This window comes from Parus major, chromosome 4 (genome assembly GCF_001522545.3).
Source record: "Parus major isolate Abel chromosome 4, Parus_major1.1, whole genome shotgun sequence".
NCBI lineage: Eukaryota > Metazoa > Chordata > Aves > Passeriformes > Paridae > Parus > Parus major.
Genome location: NC_031771.1, coordinates 42,787,108 through 42,811,980, shown reverse-complemented (window position 1 = coordinate 42,811,980; position 24,873 = coordinate 42,787,108). Strand labels below are relative to the sequence as shown.

The following is a 24,873-nucleotide window of genomic DNA, read 5'->3' as shown; positions in this document are numbered from 1 at the left end:
CCAGCTACTCCAACACCCATCACAGGAGATGTTTTGATACACCAATGACCCACCTGCACAAGCCCAGAGGAGCACTGTGGCACAATGGCAGGTGAGGAACCTGAATGCAGGACTCAGAGGAAGGGATTTATCTATATATACACTGTGTGTGCATGTACACACAGTGTACATCTTCAGCTTTGCTAATGGTTGAACCTGGGGACATGGAACTGCAGCATCCCTGTATCTCATGGGCTGTCAGATACAACAGAACATATTTTTCCCCCTACAAGTATGGCAATATATTTTCATTTTTCTACTAGTAAATGCAATTTCAGAACAGAGAAAAAAAATCAGAAAGTACCTTAAAATGTTTGAAAGAGATAGCAAGAGAGATGTTATAGCTAATAAACCCCTACATACTTTGTGTTTACCTTTTTGATATCTTATAACTTATGAACAAAAAGGACTGGAAATGTATTTTTCGACAATTATCAATCCCTTGTTATTAATTTCTTATTTTGTGGGCCACATTATTATACAATCCTACTTATTTACAGAGCTCTGTTTGGAGAACAGCATGTTAGAGGGGGATTTATGTGCCCTCAGACCTACATACAAGTGTGCTACTGCACAGTTAGAAACTTGCTACTGTTTTCCTACAGTGTTTATCATCAGGCTTATGCTGTTTGTTTTTACACCAGTAATGTCCTATCTGATATGCAGCATACACCACTGTTTGCTTGGGTTTTGGCTCCCAAGCATATTTACAGAGCATCCACCTCCTCACTTTGCTTTTGTAATGTTATGCAATTCAAACCAGCTAGTCCCCCATGTAAGATACTCCTCCTTTGCTCCCTAGTCTTAATCATTCTCCATCCTGTAACATGCATGTTCCTCTTCAGCATCCAAAAACTCCTTCCTTAACACGCAACAAGCTCTGTTAACTCGTTCCAGCTACAGCAACTTGTGCATGTGAGCAAACAGAACTACAGGAATTTTCCTAGCCCAAATTCAGCAACATCCATGACACATCTGCCTGGCTGTAATTAGCTGCCTGACATGCACGAACACAAAACTCTAGTTCAGGATCACCTGCCTGTGATACCTCAGCAATGTATCAGTCACTCTTTCCAGACAACATATCTCATTAGTAGTCTCAACATCTATTTTGACCCATGACATTCTGCCCAATTCCTAGTTCTTTTATGTGGCCCAGTTCCTTTCTGCATGACAGCCCACCTCCCCTGTACTGACAACTTTGAGTCACCAGCACCCTATATGCATCCCTAATATGCTAAAGCCATTTATGGGACCATACAACTGTCCTGAGTGTACCACCATTGAAGAGCTTTGCTAGTTACCTCCCTGGATCCCAATCATTTCCTTCTCAGCATGAGCCACTGTCCTTTCAACATCCAACTGCACTTTGTTAAAAAAACTGAGCCTTGAAAATAAGATCTGAAATGTGCACATGTACACAGCTATTGAGGACACAGAGTCCTTGCAAATAACTTTCTAAATTATACCTGTTCTCTGAGACCTTTCTCAGGCCTCTTTCTCAGGCACCAGGAACTGATGCTCCATTTCACTGACTGCTTTGTTGTAGAACAAAAACTGCACATAAATAAGTCAGTTCTAAACAGACATTGCTTTGAAGAGACTCTTCTCAAAACTGATCTAGCTGGCAGATATTGAAAGAATTACTACTTTGGCCATACCAAATGCACCCGAAAGAACTAAGCAGAAATATACACTTCTGGAAAGTGGTATAAACTACCAGATTGTTATCAGGGAGGAAGAAAGTTATCTGGATGTGTCATTTATACTGACTTGAGAATGGTTATCAGGAATAAACAACACAAGATCTGTTGCAGAACAAGCGCATCCTGTTCAGAAAAGCTATATAAGGAAGATTCTGTGCCCCAGCCACAGAGGCTATATTATCAGGTCTTTACAGCACACTTGAAATAGAGCCCTGTGTAGTTCTGTTTTGAAAGTCTCTGAAAACCTATTGAAATGAAGGATAGGGAGAACTGAAGAGGCATCTTAATTAAACAGATTTGAAAAAATATCCTTCTTCCTTCCAATCATTCATGGACAAAGCAACCAGGCATTCCTATTTCAGAAAGCTTAAAATATTCAGCTGTGACCCTGGGAACTTGGCCCTTTCATCTTGGTGTGACAGAAATATTTTGAATATGCTCTTTTCTTGTAAAAACAAAAAATAGAAAAAAAATATGAAAGAAGTCTCTTTAAACACCTGCCAATATGCCTAACACTAGGGTTTCCCAAGCAGCTTTCCTTCTGCAAGGGTTTGCAACTAACTGCATGGGAACTTGCAGTAATCAGCTTAATTCAGATATCATTTAATTGGCGTAGTAAGACAGAGTAAAAGTAAGCTTAGTCTGTGGAAAGAGATAGGACCGTGTAATTGATATAACTAGGAACTGTCTGATCAGTATGAAATTCCCAAACTGTCATCCCTTGGAGGATTTGGAAATGCCATCTAGAATTAAAATTAAAGACAATGCCTGCTTGAGACAGCAGAATCCATTGCTGCCCAAGCATCATGTGGTAAACACCAGCCTCTCAAGATGAGTTTGGTGCTAAAAGAGAGACTTCACATCCAAATCCAGCCCACACTCAAAATTACAGGAGCAATTACTAGTTGCATTTTACTCTTCCAAGGCAAAGCACTGTGGAGAATATATATGGATATTTACATTCAGTAGTAACTGGAACCAGGAGTTCTCACCAGTTTCTCAGTTTGGCCTTTTGCCTCCTACTTTGGTCCTCACCTTTCTGAGCACATTCAAAGTATCAACACAACAGACACTGCATAACCTGATCACACAGCTGTCAGAAGAAAAGTTTTCCCCTTCCCAGGTGAGTTTTACATTGGTCGTAGGGAGACATATTCACAAACACAAGTCTATATAAAACTAACTCTGATGTAAAATTCTTAGAGAAATATTGGAGCACTTGAACTTTTCATGCCAAAAAAAATTGCGACACCTTAAATCCTGAATGAGTGTTCCAGTCAGGAGTTTTGTAAATATTGTTTAGGTGACCTGTGACATGAAGCAGATCAGAGGATTACTGGGAGAGGAATATCCTTTGAAGTGCTCAGCTGTGAAATATAGCATTTTTATTTTTATTTCTACCACATCATTACTGCTAATAGAATATATTTCAGCTATTTTTAAAAAATATAATATATCATTCTGGTATTTGAGGGCTTTTTTCTTATGTAATGGTACTAACTTTAAAACCATGACACCTGACAGTCCGAAATATCAACACGTGTTCCTTGCAATGTGACTGCGTCCTGCAAACTTTGCTCAGGCAATAGCACAAAAAAGGAAATTAGCACTAGATCCTGTCTTATCTCTTCCAGCCATGGGTAGACTTTACAAGGCACATTCCTTCGTGGAAGTGCATGAAGGTGCATATGTGGGCCACGTAACTGAGTGTGTCTCCTGGGTTCACACTAGAAAATTAACACAAGAGCTGTATCTGAAACACCTCCACTGATAGCCCCCAAACTATATACCATTTTAATTTCAGCATCCCCATATTAAAGGCAAATAAGAACAAAATTCTTCATACAAAAACTCATGGTTTAGACTTTTTCAGTTTTTCTCCTGTCTTTTTCAAACTTTTCCAGATAACCCTGGTTCCTTGTATGCCCTTCTGTCTATTCACTTCCCATTGCTGCATTTTTTTTACCTTGTCTATTAATTTATATAACTGAACATAATAAAGAGAAAAATGACTTCACTTTTAAGTGCCAATCTCAACTTATGCAAAATAAAACCCTCAAAAATGCTAGTAGTAAATGAATTTATTTGACAACTGCTGTCCAGGCTTAAAACATAGCTAATCTCCTACTTGCAAAAAACCTAATCCAATGTCATTTTTACTGGGTAAAACAACAACAACAAGCCAAAGAGAGAGTTATATGCTCCTTCCTGCATTTGAGTACAGCGAATTTCTGTAACTTGTTTTCTAAATGCATAAGATTACCACAATATTTCTGCATTTTCAAGCAGAATAAAGTGGACTATGCACTGAATAGCTCCTTCTTCCTCCCATCATGATGTGAGGGAGGTCTATTAGCACATTGCTGATGATCCAGGTTTCTGATGGATACTATCCTTCTGTCAGGAGAAGCAAGAATTTATCTGCAGTGCCATTAAAAATGGGGGAGAGCTCCTGCATGGGTCATTGCTACCTCCTGCAACCCATGGCCCTGGACACTGCCCTCCCCTGCATCCCAGAAGTTTCCTGCCTGTGCTTACAGCTCTCAACAGCCATCTCCTGCCTTTGTACTTCTCTCTTCAGTACTTCACTCTTTGTGCCAGTAGGAAAGTAAGGTTCATAAATATACCCACTTTTCTAAATTAGGTATGCTGTCAGCCACACCAGTTTCTTTGTTGAAGTAACTGTTTTCAGTAAGCTACATGTGAATGTAACTCAGCTGCTTCCTGAAATTCTTTCAGAAACCTTGGACAAACACCCTCCACCCCTGGTGACTTGGGGAAATTATGCTTCCCTCTCTGGCTTATCTTTTTTTATCTTTTTAAATAAATACCTGTCTCTGCTGGCAGTTAACCTCTAACACCTGCATTGACATGATTGTATAGAAAACCTGTACTAATTTCAGAGACAAGAGAATGAATAAAAAATAGGTATTAAAAATTGCCAATAGTTTCACTGAAGTTAAATTTTTTTACTTATTAAGATTTCAAATTGAAATCATGCTATTTTTTTTAAAGAGCTACACTTACATAATAACCCCCATTACTGTTCACTTGGTGCTGAATTTTCAAAGAACATCAAAGTACTAAACTGGCAGAAATCGATGGCTGAATCCTAAGGACCCACGTTTTTTGAAGTATTCATCTTTTGGCAGCTGCAGCTTCTTCTGCAGGTGCAGGGAGAACATTTTATTTAAATCACTTTATTCACGTAGCTCAATTCAAAGGCGAGTTCACTTGAAGCTGAGAAAATCCTTGCTTGTTAGATACAGAAAACCAATTTCCAATTTACGGATAAAAAGCAGATAGCAATGGATGATGTCTAGTCAAGTGAGGCTTTTAGATCATTTAAAGAAGCTTTATTTAACTGATTAAAAACAAAAACTGTTTGCAATTTTAAAATTTAATTTCACATTTCATCTGGGTAGAGATTGATACAATTTATGGGTAAAAATAATCTATCCAAAAAATGCAAATAGAGGCTAAGGTATGTAGTCTCTTAAATAAATGTGGCTGTGTAAGACATAATTTTCTGGGGAACAAAGGAAGTCTAACTGTTGTGTTGTAGCATTACTCCCTTGTGGAGCACCATAACAAATGGCTATTTAGAAATAATAAAGTATGAGAAAATACTACAAGGACTTTAGCAAGCACATTGCCAGCACTGTGGTATTACTTTATAGCACACCCATATCCTTGAAGTGATGCTCCTGAGGGGGGATATAAACATGCCATACTGAGGCACTATAAAATTCCAAGGTAACGGGAATACTCGCACCAGGGGACCATTGCTAACTGGTTCTCCTCTTGCTGTATTTACTGTAAGTATGTGCTAAAAATGCAGTACTTTATAGAATCATAGAATGGTTTGGGCTGGAAGGGACCTTAAAGATCAGCTGGTTCCACCCCCTTGCCATAGGCAGGGACATTTTCCACTAGACAAGGTTTCTCAGAGTCCCATCCAGCCCTTGAGCACTTCCAAGATTGGGTGTCTACAACTTCTCTGGGCAACCTGTTCCTTATAATTTTTTCCTAGCTTCTAATCTAAATAAATCCTCTTCTAGTTTAAACCCATTCCCCCTCGTTAAATCACTACATGCCCTTCCAATAAGCCCTTTGCCAGCTCTCTTGTAATTTGATTTCTTCAAAGTCTCCTCTTCTCCAGGCTGAACAGCCCTTGTTGTTGAAAGACAAAATGCAATTTGTGTCTAGACCTCAGTGCTCCACAAAGCATAAAACAGGACCTTCAGCAGCACAAGTTATCTTCCTGAGACAAATCTCAGGGGGCATGGGGAGCTCCCCTCGACACGACTTCCCGTCAGGAAGAGGAGAGAATGATGTAATGAGGGAGGTAGATTAGATTAAAATGAATAAAGGAGAGTATATAAAGATATAATCAATGCCCTAGAGAAAAATGTTTTGGGGATGGGGAGGAAAAAGGGAAGTGGGGATTAGCACCTATCCAACAACATAACTGATAGGATGCATTTCTGCTATTATGAGAAGACAAAAGCTGCAGGACAATGGTAACAGTGCTGAAGGGCACCAGAAGGACTGACACAACTTCTTCTGTCTCAAGAGGAGTGCCTGCTATTTTATTTCAGAAACAATTTAACAACCAGTGTAAAGACTGAACAGAAAGAGCAGGAGGATACTGTGGTGAAAGCTATGGAATTCATGAATTTGGCTGATTAAGTGCTAATCATGTGGAACAGAGTTCATGAAACAAATGGTTGTCTAGGCTGCCCAGCAGGCAGGATGACAGCAAGAGTCCTCAACCCTCCTGGCACCCTCTGGCACTGCAAACCAACTCCCTCAGCCGCACTGCTACAAGCTGATAGACAAGCTACACTGTGAACCAGATCAGGAAATCAATCCAAGTTAGAAACAACAACCACCTGTAAAAAAATGCTGTCAACTACTACAAGCCTCTGCTTTTTTACAGGGTTACAGTTTTTTATTACTTGTCCTTAGACTAATGGCCAGAAAACAACCTCCTTTCTGTTGAATTTTCCTGCATAAGGAAATACCTTTTTTGCAGATATTTAAGAAAACTGAGCAAGCATTTTGCATTATTATGTTAATATTTATAATAATTAATAAATCATTATGGTTATTTCATGGTGACCTTTTGCTTTTTCAGTGCTGGCTTTTTCAAACAATGGCACTTGCTCATGGTGTAGCATTTGTGTGGGTAAACTAAGCAAACTTATCTAAATAAAACACCACTTGTACTCATAAATAAGAACATAGGCTATAAAGCTTCATCCACAATTTGAAGTATAATGAAAAAAAATGTGTCTCTTCCATTCTAAACCATGTAAACACTTGTATTCAAGACTATCTTTAGAAAAAAATCTACTGTTTCTTTTGACATACAGAAGATACCCAAAATCACACAAGAAAATGAGCCATTTAGTTCCATTTCCCCTTGGCAGAGAGAAAACAGAAGCAAGACACTGCTTGTAAAGAATGCAAATTGATTGTGTGAAGGAAGTTATGAAACGAGCTAGTGGATAAGGCTGTGTTTGGAGGTAAATTTTCTTCTTCACATCTATTTCCATGCAGAAATCCAGATAACAATGACTTGTAGGCCAGCAACACTCCCTTCTCACTTCTGTGCTAATAAGTACCTTCCTCTTTGATAAACAGGGTTTAGGAACAGAGCCAGTATTCACAGTGTGCACCTCTCCACTTTAATCACCATCACCTGCCCTGATCTCCATCCAACCTAGATAAGATGAGGGAAAACACAGATTCCAGGGCTCAGCTCCTTCTTTTAGGTAAATCTGAACTTCAGATGACTTTAGTGATGCACAGTGCCCTCCAAGGTCCCTGTGGCTTTATGCTAAATGTCCAGAAACCCGAGCTGAGACCTCCTCTGGCTCCATCTGCAAAATATGAGAGAAGCAATTTCTATCTGAGCTGGGACTGCAAGGGAGCACTTTGCCCACGGTGATTGCAAATTGAACTGAAGTGCCTTCAGTGATAATAATATCAAAGTAGCTGGTGAATTGTGTTCAAAGAAGAACTACTCCATCAGCTGGACAATAAAGCAACTTGAAGAAATCATATGGACTTGACTCCCAGGGGTGAGAAGCACCAATCTAACCAGACCTCACTCCCGGGCCAGTAATGACAAACATTTTTGGAGATTCTGCTACCATCAAAAAATAACCTCAGGCACTTAATATTAACAATTAACCACTAATAAAACCAAGGCACTTCTCCTTCTGAATTGTATAAAGCATAAATGAAAGCCTTTGCCCAAAGAGCCCTTTAGCAGACCTTTCCTGATACAGGCTGGAAAAAATGTACCAGAGTACATTTTTTTTACATACAAAAAATGTAACAGAGGCAGGAGCAGTGACCACAGGCATAAGCCAGCATGTTTATTTCCACCCTTCAACAGTAGCTCTGTTTTTACTAACCCAGACACAAACACAGAGGCTGATACATCATACAACATGATGTATAAATATTTTCTATCCTGTCAAGGGAATAATTTAGTATGGAACAAAACTAGGAAGCAGACAACATTTTAGCATAGTGATATAAATTTCTTTCAGTTTCCTTTTCATACCTCAAAAAAAGCTACTTAAAAAAATAAATTAAATAAAATTAAATTTTTAATACTATTTTCACATTTTTAATACTATTATCACGTTTCAGTAGTTTGTGATTTTTCTTGCTGCAAAGGTAAAATTCAGCCTCACACAGAAAAAAAAGGTATACTATTGTTAAGGTTTCCAGTAAGGTGAATACATCTGCTAAACAAAAGCAAGTAAAAAGGTTTGCATTTTCAGACCCATGATTGAAGGACTTTCCACGTGAGTATTTTTGTAAAGTCTCAATTCAGACTGCAATTTTCTATCTAACAATATTTTTCCCCTTCTATGACTATTCCTCCTGGGCCATTCAGTAAGGATCTGAACAGTATTTAGCCTCTTTTAATGCAGAAAATATTCTGCTTCTCTAAGCTCTTTCAGGAGAATGATGAAGATGCTTGCCTTAAAGTTCAAAATCAAGTTTGTTTTTTTTTTTGTATAGCACACTTTTTTATCCTGAATTCATTGGTTATTTAATGATAAATATTATTAATTTTAGTGTATTTTTCTTCCCTTTCTTTAATTCATAAAGCTGTTTTTAAGCCCACAGGATTTCTCAGTTATAAAGTAATGACATGAAAGGGTTATTTTTATTTTTTTCTTCATTCTATGTTTTCCTCTGAACTAACAGAATTATGTTGCATACTGTGTTGTATTTATTTTTTCCTCCTTATTGTGAATCAGTACAATACCGTACAATTTACCTGCATTCCTAATTATTAGGTTACTGAACTTTCTAATTCAAGTATCTTTTCATGGTTCCTGATACAGGGCTTCTTAATTGTTACTATCATCTTCTCCACATCTTTCCAAACATCTGCATAGCACATATAATTGTCCTATCATGATCAAAAGACTTTCAAAACAAAGATGAAAATGCTTTTTTTTACTTCATAGATGAGCCAGTGTTTGCTTAATGATTAAACACCCATGCTCCAAAATCTTACACAGCGTTTTATTGCTCACCCCAGCCTCTCATCACTCACCCTGGTGTGGGCACAGGGTGGAAATGCCAAGATGTTTTCACCAGGGTTAGGTGAAAGGTAACTTTCATGCAACAAACAGTTCAGCTTTTCTTGTGGGGTGTTTATCTCTGTTTTTCTTGAGAGGTTGACTGGAGATAGAATTAGTACTTCAGGCTATCACTGGTTTGCACCACACCAGTTTTTATGCTGTAATCTCTTCTGGTTTGGCGAGCAAACACGACAGTTTATTAAGGTCTTGACCTAGAGCATGCTGATGTAAGTGAAGAATTCATATTGACTTCAATGATCTTTGGGCTGATGCCTAAGTAAACTCAAAGACATAAGCCCTATTTAGTTAAAAATAGCAATGCTCTTGAGACTTTCTAATGCTTTTAGGGGTGAGAACCATTCAAATCAAAAGATAAATTTTCAGCTCAGTGTTAAGGACCCTGTGGACAGCTGCCATTAGTAACTATACATGCTCTGCAATAAACTTTTAATTTGCACAACCTGCATAGCTTAGACACTTGACTGCATGACTTTCATGCAAAACCAATGGGGAATCAGATTTGCCATAGATTTAAACAACACCATCAAGAGCTTGCACAATCCCACTCAATTGCTTACAAAGTGTTCTTTTGGCAATGGTACGCCTTGCAAAGATTGTGAAGTCTACCTAACCACTTTATATTAGAAAGTTTTTGCAGACAAGAAAAAAAAAAGAGTAATTAAATCCCTCTAAAATTAGGAGGAACATGGAGTTCATTAATCTGTGATAAGTTAAAAGGAGATAGAAAATCTTAATAAGGGATGTCTTTGGAAAGTTCCAGTCTTAAAAAAAATCCCTGAACTTTTCCATATTTGCTTTCCACTTATTTAAATTCTTTTCTACATAAATAAAAACTTATCTGTCATACCAGAGATGTCTGCATCTTATGTGAAACAAAAGCATAATTTCTCCACTTCCCAAACTCTTTCACTATGAAATCTTTTCAAATTAAAAACCTATCAAAAAATCAAGCAGAAACTCACACAAATTTTCTGGTGAATTAAATATAGAAATAGATTAAGACCTACATCCCTAGCAATAGCAACTTATTTATTGGTGCTATATGCCAATTAAAATAAATTAGTATTATTAGCTCATTTACATTTTTATTTGTTATTTTTAGTTTGTGTCAGTTACTCATACTCTATGCCTAAATCCTCTTTAAAATGAAAAGGCAAATCTTTAATGTTAGAGAGATAAGAAAAAATATTTTATTAAATAGTAGTTTAGGAAAAGATACTCTGTTAAAGCTCAGAATATTCTGCAGATGTTTTTATTTTGTCTATATCCTGACATAATGAGTCTAAGAGAGAGATATTCAGGCAGTGTCTCTAAATGCAGCAGCTCCCAAAGCAGGGTTTCCTATGAATTAGATTTACAGCAGAAACTGGTACCAAAACAGGACCCACCAAGGCACGAGTGTGGAATCAGACTACCCCAAAAAAAAAGCTGCAAGTTGGTAATCTGGCAGTCAGATTTTCCTCAGAACAACATAAATGCAGCATATATCTTTCAAACCAAACTAAGTAGTAGGAATAGAATGAAAATCTAGACTAACTACACACATGAAGAATTTGCTCATGGCAAATTCTTGGTCCAATTTCTCATTGCTGTTTTTTACCAGCATTTTCTTGCAACAGCTCTCAAGGCATTTTATACAGTGGACACCAGGATCGAATTCACCTTAGTGGAACCAGTTGTCCTCCAGTTTAACCCTTATGAAGTGCTTAAAACATAAATGGTGCTTACGGGGTGTAAAGCCTGTGAGACCAATTTGTTGCTAGAAGTTGATACAGGACAAGGTAGCTTAGAAGGTGCAAGCAACTTTTTCCTCAAAAGTCTGCCCCTGAAAGAAAAGGCAAACTAATAACTGAGAGACCTGCACGTTTCAAAAATAGATCAGGCTTACAACTAAAGAAACAGCTATTAATTTGAGTATTCATTGTCAAAACAGTCATAAGACCATGCAGAAACCAAAATCACTACCAGAATAAATCCTCCAACTGCTGCGAAAGAAGCAAATAAATGCACATCATGCCGCTATTTACTATCCATAAAGAAATCCCTACATTAAGAAAGGGAAGTTAAAAAGGCAGGGAGGTTGGGAGGAGGGAGGGGGGTGTTTCTCTGAGATTAAGTCTGTGTCAACTCTGGGGCCTTGAAAGACTGCCAGCTGTCCGGGCGTACATATTTTACCACTGAAGTATGCTTTTGTTTCAGAGCGGCTGAGACCCCCAAAATGATGTAATCCCCAGCGGAAGACTGACAAGCTTTGAGATACTCCAAAACACAGATGACAGACGAAACAGCAAGTAATCAGTGTAACTATATTGAATATTATCTTGCGAGAATCCAACAACACAAACCTAATGCACCAGATAACAGCATTGCTTTGAGCAAACCTGGAGTAGAACATCACAAAGATTTCTGCAAAGAAGAAATCATTCAAGGAGGACAATTATCTACATGGGTGGAGGGAAGAAAGACAGAGGGGAACATATGCCTTTCATAATTAGGGGCCTGATTATACTGTAGCTGAAAGGGATTTTTTACATTTTAAATTTGATTACATTTCAGAATGAAACACACTAATTGGTATTTCTGCTGTCTGTTTGAAGAGAATTTCATCTGCTTAGGGAGGGGGAAAAAAATAACAAAAACCAGTGACCTTCATACCATCTATGCTTAATATCTAGTTCTTTTGCCTGAAGTATTCATGGTTTCCCTTCAATTGCTGAAGCCATCTCTGGGAATAAGTGCTTTATGACTCATTGCAGTTTATCTCCAGAAAACCAGGAAAGAGATACTAGCAAAGTATACTAGAATCAAATAGACATTAAATCCAACAATCACAGCTGCTACAAGGGAAAACAAATCAGACCAGTCCATCTACCACTATAAATAAGAGACTGGAAGAAATTATTTGCACAGGCAACACCCAAGATGGCACCTTAAACTCAGGTTAGAGTTAATTAAGACTTAATTAAGGAAGGTACATGTACATTGAAAAATGCAGAAAGCCCCACTCACTACAAAATCAAAGGCACGATGAACTTCCAGTTCCTGTCTATCTGCCAGAAACACTGTCTTGAGGGAGAAGATGGTAAATTGGCACAACAAATAAAAAGTAACAAAGAACATCTCATAAAACTTGTAAATGAGTATATATTACCACTTAAATATACTCTTTTTGTTAAATACATGCCAGACAAATGTGGTTTTCCTGTCTAAGCCAAAGAAATGAGAAGGAACCATCATAAACATAACTTAGGGGCCATGGACTCAAAGTAAAATATCCAGACCTTTGGAGAAGGACAGTGTTGGTGAAAGGAAATGCACTTCCAATACAAGATAAACTTCCAGTATAAGAGTATTTTTAAAGAAAAGGGGTTTTTCTGAATGTAAAAGAAAGAAAAAGGCACAGATGAATAATTATGAACAGAAACAAAGCAACACCCAAATTTTGCAACCTGACTTCTGTTGATAAAAGCCCCCAGGAACAGACTGGGCATTCATTGTCACTATCCTGCTATGGTCCCTGGCAGACAAACCATAATCCAGGCAGGGATGCCTTCCCTGTAAACACAAAATCAGCTTGGTGAAGAATGGTTCCTACAACTCTTCCCTGGAAATGGAGGAACAGGTAGTGCCTAAAGCTGGTTCAAGACACCTAATTAAACAAGATGACTCGTACCCTCAAAAAGCTCTCTCTGTGTGCCATGGAAAGGCAGAAAGACAGACAGACAGACAAGGCTCCTGTTTTAAACCTGCCTTGAACTGTGTGACAAGAGCAAACCAAACATTCCTCATTTTCATCTCCGATCAATACAAGTAAGTATTTTGGGGGCCCAATGTAGTACAGAGCTATAAAAAAATAAGCATGTCTTTGTTTTATTTTCTTTATTTTTCTTTTCTTTTTTAAAAATTAATTTCATAACCAGCTGTTAGATAGAACTTTCCTAAGTAGTTTATTCTGGGGAACATGAGTGGGATAGTACGGATACAGCATTTTCACCTGCAGATAGCAACCAGTCACTGAAGTTTCCTCACAACAAATGCCTGATCTGAAATTAGGAATAACAAAGAGTAAGAAGATACTTCTCACCTACATGAATGCAGCAAAGGTACAAGACAGCTGACAGGTGGAGTCTAGGGAAACCAAAGACAGATTTTAGGAGAAGGTAAACAAAAAGGAAAGTTTAGCAAGGTGCTAAGGAGCTAAGGTCTGGATACATGTGGGTGATGGAGAGACAGAGGCAGCTGGCTGGAAATGGGGGCAGATGTAAAAACAGATGGACAGGGAGGAATATGAGACAGATTGTGGATGAAAAATGTTGTGTCATGAAGACACAGAAGAAGCTAAAATAATACAGGCAGAAAATCTCAAATTGAATTAATTCTTCGTAAAACTCAGGACTCTGTTGCTGCCAAATACCTGCAAAGCCTACGTGGTATGTTTACCTGCTGGTAAAGATTTGGTTCATTTGGAAGACAAGGGAAACAACCTGCTATTGCAGGTCACTTCACTAGTGGAAGCAGCAGATAGCTATGATGTGCAGACAAATTACTTGAACTTGCCATTAAAAAAATTATCATTCTCTACAGTCAAAATGTTGTTTCAGCTTTTAAGTATTTTGTTTGCTTATTTCAGAAATTACCAGAAAGCATCAAAGTTGAAAGCATCAAAGGAACAACAGTAAGTTTGTGAAGGCAAGTAGTCAAAAGTTAACACATGCCAGAATACAGTTCCTCAGCATGAACAACATCAAGATGCAGAAGCAATCAATTAGCCCCCATTACTTCTGCCATTTCTTCTTAGTGCACAGGATTATCAGGAATGTGGGCAGAGTATGGAGAAGATGAAAGGTGTAAAAGATGAAGAAACTGAAAAGTTAGTTTCACTTTCTCTGACTTGCAGTTCTCACCTGCTGTCAGGCAAGGCTATTGGAGGCATGGTTTTTTCAAAATTTTTGTTAGGTTTTTCCTCTTTTGCAGCCTACAGTCTAATAAAGATAACACAAGATATTTCCTTTAAGGTAAAAGAAGAGTGCTTCTGCCATTTCTATATATTCTCCAATTGCTCAACATTTTAAGAGAAGAAAGTCAGAATTCTCTCTGGGATCGTGGTAGATCTCTGGGGAGCCTTCTGGTACAGACATGCTGATATTCAGTAACAGCCTGGGAAAGAAGATGTCATCTAGAAAGTACAGCTTGGTGAACCAGCAGCAGCACCTCTCTGTGGCTAAAAGCAGTCCCCAAAGGCTGTCTTATAATTGTAATTCTACCTCTCTCTCTCTTTCCCTGTTAATTTTTAAGGTGTTGGTGGCTGCATCAATACACATAGTGTACACAGACCTGCAAAACAAATACATGCAGACAGCACCATGTAGAAGAGCCTGAAGGAGATTTGAATCAACAAGGGACATTCACACATTATATCCACACATTCCTCACTTTAACACAAAGCCAGGCAAGTTAAATTCCTTATTTGTATTGTTTTTTCCTAGGTAAATTTGTCTAATTGGTTGTGACTGGCTGTTGCCACCTCTCATCAGGCAACTACTTCCACAATGCTTATTTTAATGAATGAAGTGGGAAAGTAAGAGAGAATAGGACATCTGGTACTGAACTAGCCTTAGTGATGCATTTGACTTTTAAAAATTGTGTATGACACAAACATCATTCTGTTATTTACACAAAACTTTCAGTTAACAAAGGTTCCTCAATCTAATTTTACAAAAATTACTTTCCTTGCCTGACAAAATGATATCTGAGAAAGGGGAAAGGGGAAAAGAAATCCTTCAGCCCTGATCTGTGAGCTTTCCTGTCTTGACAGACCCCAGTCCAAGTGTCTGCAAAAAAGAGCAGAAAGGTCACAGCAAAATGTAACTTGACCTGAACTTTAACCACCAGAGCTGACATTTACTTAACTATAAAACTTAAAACTAAACAAGAATAGGGAGACAGGACTATGACAGTGCCTTCTCCATGTTGATTTAAAATTCAAGACCATGGAAGATCTGCTTCTTAGTTATTTCTTACTAGAGCTTGAGTACACATGAAGGGATTTGTGAGAAAGTAATGATTTAATAAGGTAGAGTCTTTGAATTTCTGTAATACAGGACAATATTTGGACATTATTGAAAATGCAACCGGTATTAGCCCTACAACATTTCTAAAGAAGGTATATAATTTTTATGTGGAAAAAAAAGTTGCATTAGGCAAAGTTGACAGATCAATGAAAATATTTAATCCTGCTTAGCCCCTTAAGTCAGAATTGATCCATAGACAACACCAGAACAGTTTGATCCACCCCTTAAACTTGATCTTAGGACTGTTGCAAACACTAGGAGAACTATATATTTTCACACCAATTTATACAGAAGCAGAACTTAACACTTAAAATATTGAGTATATGTGAAAGTATGTAAGAAAGTAAATTATCTTGACTAAAATGAGCAGTTTGTCCAGCTGCCAGGTCTACGTCCAGAGCCAAATCTATGAGTCTTCAAAATCTTGAGATGAAGAAAGGAAAATCAGGGTATGCTAACTTAGTGAACTGCATGGGCAAGTGATGTATGTTTAAGCCATAAATCCCTGTGCTATCTATTAAATTCTAGAAGTTCTTTAGAATGTGATTTTTATAGTTCTGGTTCTTCCATTGAGATGGTAGGATGACCAACACAGCAACGGTGCTGCAAGATAAAAGATTGCTTGGTTATTGTCCATTATTCAAAAAGATTTCTTTGGTTTAACATTGCAGTATCGCAGAACTGTGTAACTCCATTTTATGTGTGGGCTTGACTCCTTGAAATACTGGATTTCAACATATTGCATTATCATTAAAATATGTGGAGATTGTTAACATAGATTGACTGTCCAAAATTCAAAGAACAGCATTCAACTCTGATAAAAATCTCATAGTTTCCAAAGAATTACAACCACCACTGAGCTGAATAAAATAACTAGAAATATCTAAAGATGGCAATTATTCATCCTTGCCTCTGCAGAGGCAATGCTGTCTGTCCTTGTGCCATCAGATCCAGCACACATCATGCATTTAAAACAGACACCAAATTGACAAGAATTAGAATAGAGTACTTAGAAATTCTTACAAGAAAGAACTCAAATAAATCAAGTGAAATTTTGCAAACTCCAGCAAATACCTTAACATTTGTGTCTGTATACAAAAGAAAAATAACTCTAAAACAATCTCACTGGTTTTCTGTCATATGGGTGATGATTAACAAATCTTTCTTTTTGTTTTGAGTTTTTTAATACTGAACAATTTTTTGTTTCCCAGGCTGGGTGTGCTCTGCAAAATAGCAAGAATTTACTCATGATTTTACAACATGATGTCAAAACTTGAAGGTTTGACAAGGAAGTGACCTGTATGAAAAGAAGAAAAAAAAGGATTTAACCTCGCCACGTACATACAAAAGTACCTTTTAAAAAGTTGACTAATTCTAAAGACGCGTCTGTTTTCATTTTACGCTTGAAGCAAAGATATATTTGGTATTAGAAGCATCTTTTACATGCAGTTGAAATTGCATGCTGAAAATAATATAAATCATTAATGAAAATTGCAGGGTATCAGTTTCCTGTTGCAGCTGGCTGTCTGCTAAGTTGGCAGTGAGACAGTGGCCTGCAGAGCTGCAGGCATATGTCTCATGTTAAAATAAGAAAAAAAGACTTCATGTTATAAACACTTCAATGAAAATTATTATCCAGTTTGGAACCAACTGAGAGCAGGTGTTGAAGACAAAATAAACAGACAACACATGAAAGGTTAAAAAAAAATAATCCCCAATGCCACTGGCCTTTCATTGGGATTGTCTTCTACCATAGATTTTAATGTAAACAATGAAATCCAAACAAAATATGCCTGCATGTGTAGAAAACAACCAGATTTTCTCAGGTTTAGGACCTTAACTTTTTAACAGTGATATTTAAGTTATGGCTGAAATTTTTAAGACCTATAAAAAAATATGCCTATACAAATTTAGATAACAAATTAATCCAGAAAACTATTGCAATCTATCTTTCAAACAATTCACTAGAAACCCTTACACATTTCTCAGCTGAAAAATAGGCCAGGAATCCACCCAAGCTGTGACACAAAGCCTACAGTCAATTGAATTGGCTCACTCATCTCCCAGTTGCAATTCACAGATTTTGAACAAAAATGGGAAAACCCTTTAGAAAGGGCACAGCAGAAAGGTACTGTGGTCTTGGAGAGCTCAAGGATCCTAAGGAGAGCTGATAAAATTTAGGATACGTGCATCTGCAAAGTCAGTGGCTAAACCAGAGCAGGTCATTGCTTCACTGCATACCCAATTTCTCCTTTTTTTTTGCAGAGATCACAAAAATCCCCATGAATCCTTCTGCCTGTTTTGTAAATCAGATAAATATCTTGGGACATGTGAAGTGACCTTTTTTTACCCAATGGCTCTGTTACCGTGAAGCAAAGGACTGAAGTGTTGCAGTAGTGGCAGCATCTCAGGATTAATTAAACTGCAGGCGCTCCCTAAGCAGCTCCCCAGACAGCGGCTTTGCCTGTGTCTTCCCAGTGCTCCTGGCAGGGTGAACGTCAGTTCCACCACCATCTGGGACTGCTGGACCACAAGTACTTTCCCCTGGATCATGTCCAAAACACACTGAGAAATAGAGATACCAAGGGGTCATTTTACACACAGTCAGAGAGGGGTATTTAAGGGATCTATAAAATCAGCTGGGGCAACAGGAAAAAAGCTTCCTGAACATCACACTTTCATTTCAGAATTGGGAAGAAAATGATCTGGATTTTTACTAGCTACAGTAATAATGCCTGCAAGGATGCATGATGAAACTACTTAGCTCTAACAACAGAGACTACATTTCATTGCCTAACCCAAAAGGGGAAACTCATTCCGACTGCACCTTATCTGCATGCCAGCCTGGGAGGGCTGTGCAGGACAAGGACCTTCTCCTCACTACTGAACAGACACAGGGAGCATGGGAGAAAGAAACCTTGCCATAATCTGAGTTGTTTTTCTATCATTTGATTAGAGCCATCCTATGAGAAAGATTTTCTTCTTTGAAATGCACCCATGGTGAGGGAGCAGCCCTGAAGTTTGCACAGCTACAGCCACAGCACACCAGCAGCATTTGCAGCTCCTCTCGCTATCACAGCAGATACATATAGATAGCTCTACACAAATCTGTGACATTTCTGTCATTTGCCTTCACTACTGAGCTGCAGGACTTGCAGGAAACAGAACAGAGATTACCCAAACAATGCATCCTACAATCATGCACATAGACAGACTAACATGGTGGAAAGAGGTCTTCCTATTTCAAACCTGAGTGCAAAGCTGTCCCACCAACATTAGGCATGAGTATGATTCTTTACATATTCAAGGACTAGGACTAAAAGAAGCTGACCAGTATTTCTGAGATATGCCTATTTAGATCTTCAAAATGTTTAGCTATTTGATGTGTTAAGGTATTCTCTTGCCCTCTCTAACCCTTGTGAAATTTTAACATGAACCATTTAGCTAATGTGCTGGTTTGGGCTGAGATACAGTTAATTTTCATCATAGTATTTGGTATGACTCTGGTTTGGATTTGTGCTGAAAATAGGGTTGATAACAGATGGATATTTTATTTACTGAGGGGCAGTGCTTACACAGTGTTCAAGGCCTTTTCTGCTCCTCACCTCACCCCAGAAAGAATCTTGGGGTACACAAGGAGCTGGGAGGGGATGCAGCCAGGAAAGCTGACCCCAGCCGACCCAAAGGATATTTCAGACCATATGGAGTTATGCTCAGCACATACAGCTGGGGGAAGAAAGAGGAAGGGAAGAGGTTCATCATTGTTAAAAGTGATGAACCCTGCTTTTCTGGGGATGGCTGCCCATGGGAAGTGGTGAATTAATTCCTTGGTCTGCTCTGCTTATGCACACAGCTTTTGCTTAGCCTATTAAACTGTCTTTATGTCAACCCACGAGTTTTCTCCCTTTTACTCTTCTGATTCTTTTCCCCATCCCATGGGGGAGGAGTGAGTGAGTGGGGGGTGCATGGGGCTGGCAGGGGTTAAAACACAACATTTAGAAGCCTTTGTTTTGGTGGGGAGCAGATGCCTATTTACTACATTTACTGGCACCAATTTCCACACACCTAGAACCACGGATCAATTTTTAAACCTGAGTCCTCTACCTAGACATGCAGGAGGAACGCTCCAGCAGGATTCAGCATTAAGCAATGTGTAAGCATGCATGGCTGTTGCTTTTTTTTTGTGCAGACAATGCAACTGCAGAACTCTTGAAGTGTAAATGGGAAAAATGGAAGATCCTGAGAAGGCTTGCAGACAGGGCAGCTGATTAAGACTTCTCTAAATATTCAAAACAAAGAACTTTTAATTTCTTGAATTATGTAATCTTTGCAAGCTCAGAAAGTACAATATGTAATTTTTATTTTTCTGTATTTCCCTAAATGATAGCAAGCAACAACTTGGTTGCAGACTTTTAAATTTTATTTTGTATAAATGCAGCCAGTTATAGTTCCCAACATAAATACCTACACTATATAGAAACACCATATTAGCCCTTCTCTAATTTGTCTACTTGTTGCCATTAATGTGTTTAATTTTTTTTCAAGTCATGACTATTTTTTTCCCATCAGTTCTGCTACAAAAGTCACAGATTACTTGGAAATAAGCTAGTATGCAAGAAAAGGGGTGGGTTAGGTCAGTGGGTTCCACTGAGTTAGTGCAAACTTTATTAACTTTACAGAAAACACTTGTTTTCTGTAAAAGTGTGGAAACTTTAAAATCATTCAAAATTCACTCTTGGATTTTAAACAATGGTTTATTTTTCTGTATTAATAAAAAATCACTACCAGATACCTGAGCTATGCCTCTACTGTTAAGGTGGGAAAACTCCCTCCTACACAAAGCAAGTGGCACATTTAGTCTAATTGGGATATAGTAGAACTTCAGCCAATTTCATACCTACCTACCTACTCACCCATAATATAGCCAGGTTTGGGAAAATGTTGCTCCAAATCAGCAGTAAAGAACACAATTTTAAAGAGGACAAGCAGAATCTGTCGAGAAGTGTCTAATCCAAAATGTCAATGCCTACACTCCATGGAATCAGGGAATCATTGAATCACAGAAAAATGTGAGTTGGAAGGAACCCTCTAGTTCCAACTCCTCTGCCATGGGTAAGGAATCCTCCACTGGCCCATCGCCTTCACACTGTTCTTTCAAATTTAACCCAAATCTATGAGAAAAGAGGAAGAAATAGCATCCAATCTCTCCCCCCAAACCCAAAGATTCAGATGTATCTCCAGACAAATAAAAGATAAAGAGACTTATGATTCCCAGTCCTTAGATTTATACAGATGTCAAAAAGGGTACAATACAGATTTCAGACAACTTTTATGCAAGACTCTAGACATTAAAATAACTCTGCACTCCCTCTTTGGTCTTTACTTAAAGATTTCTGAGTTTGCTCCCTGCCCCCCTCCCCCAGTTATGTAACACACAGAATTTAGAAAAAGCAAGAGAAAGGTCCAGAAATCCATTTTGTGATTAAAAATTCCAGCAGTTCCTGGCACAAAAGAATTCCTGTTACACCTGAGCTCAAGAGGATGCAACTGATACAGTCCTAACAGGTGAAAGTTACTGCACATGGGCAGCACAGCCAGCTGCCTGGGCTGGGGGGGGCTCAGAGCACACGATGGAAGGCAGATCTGTTCTACAAAGCTCCCACAGAGACTTGCAGATGAAAAAGAATGGCACAGCTGAAAAAATAGACTTTTTTATCGCTTTGTGGCTCTATTAGCATTACTTTTGCAGACGTTTGCATTTGCACACAGCTCTAAACAGACATTTAGAAAATTAGATGAACAGATAAGATGATAAAATAATATGCTATTTTGCAGCGGGTTTTTTTTCAAACAGCTGCCAAAAAGCCCCACCCCTAAAGCTCCCAAACCTAGCATTCTGGGAAAAGCATAATTTTCCATTATGCTCTGGTCTATTCTTTTTCTCCTCCAGTTTGTAACATTCTGCTGGAATCAGTGATGAAGAACATATGTTTGAGGTAAATTGCACCCAGGAGAAATCCTGGAACTGTTACATTGAGTTTTATTACCCAAGTCATTAGAATATTCTAGCACTACACTTATTATTTAACAGTTCCATCAAACAAGACACCTCTAATGTAGTTTTATATTATTATGCATGCAAAACTTAGTATTGTATTTCTTTAAACTCAATGTGTGATTAATGCACTGCATTTTCATTTTATTTAACAGTCCCACAATATTTTTTTGTGCTTCAATGAAACAAGGTGTTACATAAATGCAGAATGCTATTGTACAAATATTTGGGAAAACATATGTTCAGGCAACACTAAGGTTGAGTATCCTAACACTCAACAGCCAGGAAATTGGAAGGGCTTGTGCTTCTTACACAATATAAGCTTTTGCAAGTGCTGCATCTTTAACATAGTCTGCAGAGGCCTGTAACCTAGAGTGCCTTAGGGAAACCTAGTGTGGCCAATGGGACAGACAGGCCCTGTCTCTGACAATTGCTTTCTTCCCCCTGCTGCAAATACCAGTCCAGTTTCACTAGGTAACACCAAATAGCACAAATATTCCCTGTGCACCTGTGGGCTGCCTCTTTTGGGGGAGATTTGCACTAGCTCTGTGAGGTAGTCACATAACTGGAGATTTCCTATAGGCATAGACTCACACAAGCATCAGTAAGTTTACATTTAACAAGTATAATAGGAATAAAAGATAACTCATATAATCTTGACTATTACTTTGACTGATAATTTGATCTCAAAAGGCAAGTCTTCTAAAGCTTTTAAAAGCTTTTTTGCATTATATTTCTCAAGTGACTCTATGGGAACAACAAATAAAACCAAGAAATGTGTGTACTTGTCAAGATTGCACAACTTCCATGCTTTGCAGAAAAGAAGAAAGCAAAAGGCTGAGGCAGCAGTTCAGAGCCACAGCTAAGATACAGCTTTTAATTTCAATTTCAATTTAAATCAACCACAGTGCCTTAGTACAGTGTTGGGCCCAAGCTAAAAACATCAGGCACCAGGTGCACAAAGTCCCCTCTGTTCAAAGACATGTAATCACTAATACCTCAAAATGTAATTTAATGACTTTCTACTTCAAGTTCCAAAATGAGTCACAAAGCTGAGCCCCAGTCCACTTCATCAACTGCAAACAGAGAGCCAAAGAAAGTTACTTGCTGAATATCGTAAGAGTCTCACTTACTTTATTGTACTTCTTCCTCATGTGAAGAATACTGAAGCTCTATTGTTCTAGTTCTCTGTGGTGTTCAGTGCATACAGTGAATGCAGACATGCCTCATAGAAAATACACTATGTAATCATGAAATTGAGGACCATGCTACAGGAGTCAAAGGATGGTTACATGGGAAAATTATTTACTGGGATTTCTCAAGTTTGAAATGCTTGGATTTGCAGCCTATGTATAATTACTTCTGTGTACCTCTTTTTACAGGCAACAGTAAATTTTGCTATCTCTTACTATGACTCAAGCTGTTCAACCATGGATTGCCAGAAGGGTTTGAAACTTCAACATGGAGGTGAGGAATGAGCCAGCAGGCAGTGTCTTTCAAATCCATCCAATAACTGGCACACAGTTTTGTCTCCTGATATATCACATTTAACATTCTTCCTAATACTTACCCTGATGGACAGGTGAAAATAAAAGACCATGAGCATTTTACTTTGCCCTGATCATGAATGAATAATTCTAAGCATTATTGAAATTTATTTTAGTCTAATTAACTTTTGTGGCCCTTTAAGAACATAAAAAAGGTTTTCTTGTTTCTGACTTCAAAGTAAAATGAGGGCAGAACACTGCAGATCTGGAACGTAATCTGTCCAGACTCATGGCTGTTGCTAACTTGCAGAGCTGTGCTGAGTTTGTGAAAATATGCCAACCTGCATCTGCTAAAAGGAATAGTCAGTCTGTAAGTCATAGATGATCTGCTGGTAGCAGAGTATGTCTTAGCACTATATCTATTACTGTTATATTACTGTCTATTACAAAAAGGAGAAGCCGTCCCTGCTCTCTATTCCCTGACTTTCAACCCTGCTACAAAGAAAGTCCTGCTGTGCCTTGGAAGGAAAACTTGTGGATGGTCCTACAGTTCTGACTTGCTTTGCCTTTGCTTAGCAAGCAAGCTACCTAAGGTTCAGAGGGCAGCAGGCTGTAGAACACGGGCATGGCAAAATAGAGATCAAGGAGGAGTAGGTCTAAGGCTGGTCCAGGTTTAAGTCTTGCCAAATCAACTGTACTGCAAATACAGCAAATTGCAAATTCAGCAAATTCCACTAGCACTGACAAAGCAAATGGTTGGATGAAGAAAGGCTTGAAAACTACCTATGAAGTATTTATACAAGACCCTAGACATTAAAAGTTGAATGAAATACTAGAAATTTCATGTGATACTTTGCTGCCAACACGATGTTTATTTCTGGTTATGACAATAGATGTTACTTTCCTTTGCCCTCTCCCATGAATAACTCAAAATAAGTAAGATATAAAAACAAAAAATGCTGAAGAACCAAAAAAGTATCAAGCAATAAGTATGCAATACTATCACCTGCTTGTGCAGACTGCACAGACATGGTTGTGCTAAAACACAGATACAGAAATATAAGGATGCAAAGATTCTGGCTTTGTGTTATGCCATTAATTTTATCACATAATAATGATGGGCTTGGTCTAAAACTACCTGTACTGGGTTTCTCTTTAGCTTCTCTTTGATACTTGGCTGAAGTTTTAGAGACTTAAAATCTTCACAGACTTCTATTAAGCACAATGAAGAGGAACTGATTTAAATAAAACTGATTTAAAACTTCTGATTATTGGAGAAAGGAAAAAATATGAAAGCAGAGATTTAGAAATTACTACAACCCATCCACTAGAAGACAACACTGAAGTTGTGAGGGAAGCACCATTTGGTGGACAAGCTGTGCAGTACATATTGAAAAACAGGAAGGCAAAAGCCTACCTGAAGCCTGAAACACTGTGGGCACTGTGGCCAGGAGTATTAAAATAACACCACAGTGCAAAGATGACTGAGTGACCCCATTTCTACCCTAGACTTTTAACTATTACAATATTTTACACGCAAAGCAACAGCAGACCAATGAGACCACAGCTGTATTTTGAAATAGAAGAGTCCAAAGGGAATAGTACCAGAATAACCAACAGCACTTCCCTTGAGACTCCCCACTTAGGTCCGTTCTTGGCAAATGTTTTCAATTGTAAGCTACTCTCAGCATCTTGATTTATGCTCATATGCTCCTCAACTCAAAGATGACCTGGTGAATGACCTACTCAATATTACTAAAAACTGAGAAAACTGATAGCAGAAAGTGAGATCCCCTCTGTCATGCGAGGCCACTCCTGAGCCACATTTCATTAATTTAAAATTAAGTTTTTAACTTTTTTTTTTTCTAAAATGTG

At 38.2% G+C, this 24,873-nt stretch overlaps 1 protein-coding gene across 2 annotated transcripts in view; it reads right to left on the bottom strand.

The window, feature by feature from the left end:
- The window catches only part of SCFD2 (sec1 family domain containing 2), a 187,357-nt gene that overhangs the window by 81,287 nt on the left and 81,197 nt on the right, over positions 1-24,873 (bottom strand). The gene's annotated exons all lie outside the window — the stretch shown is intronic.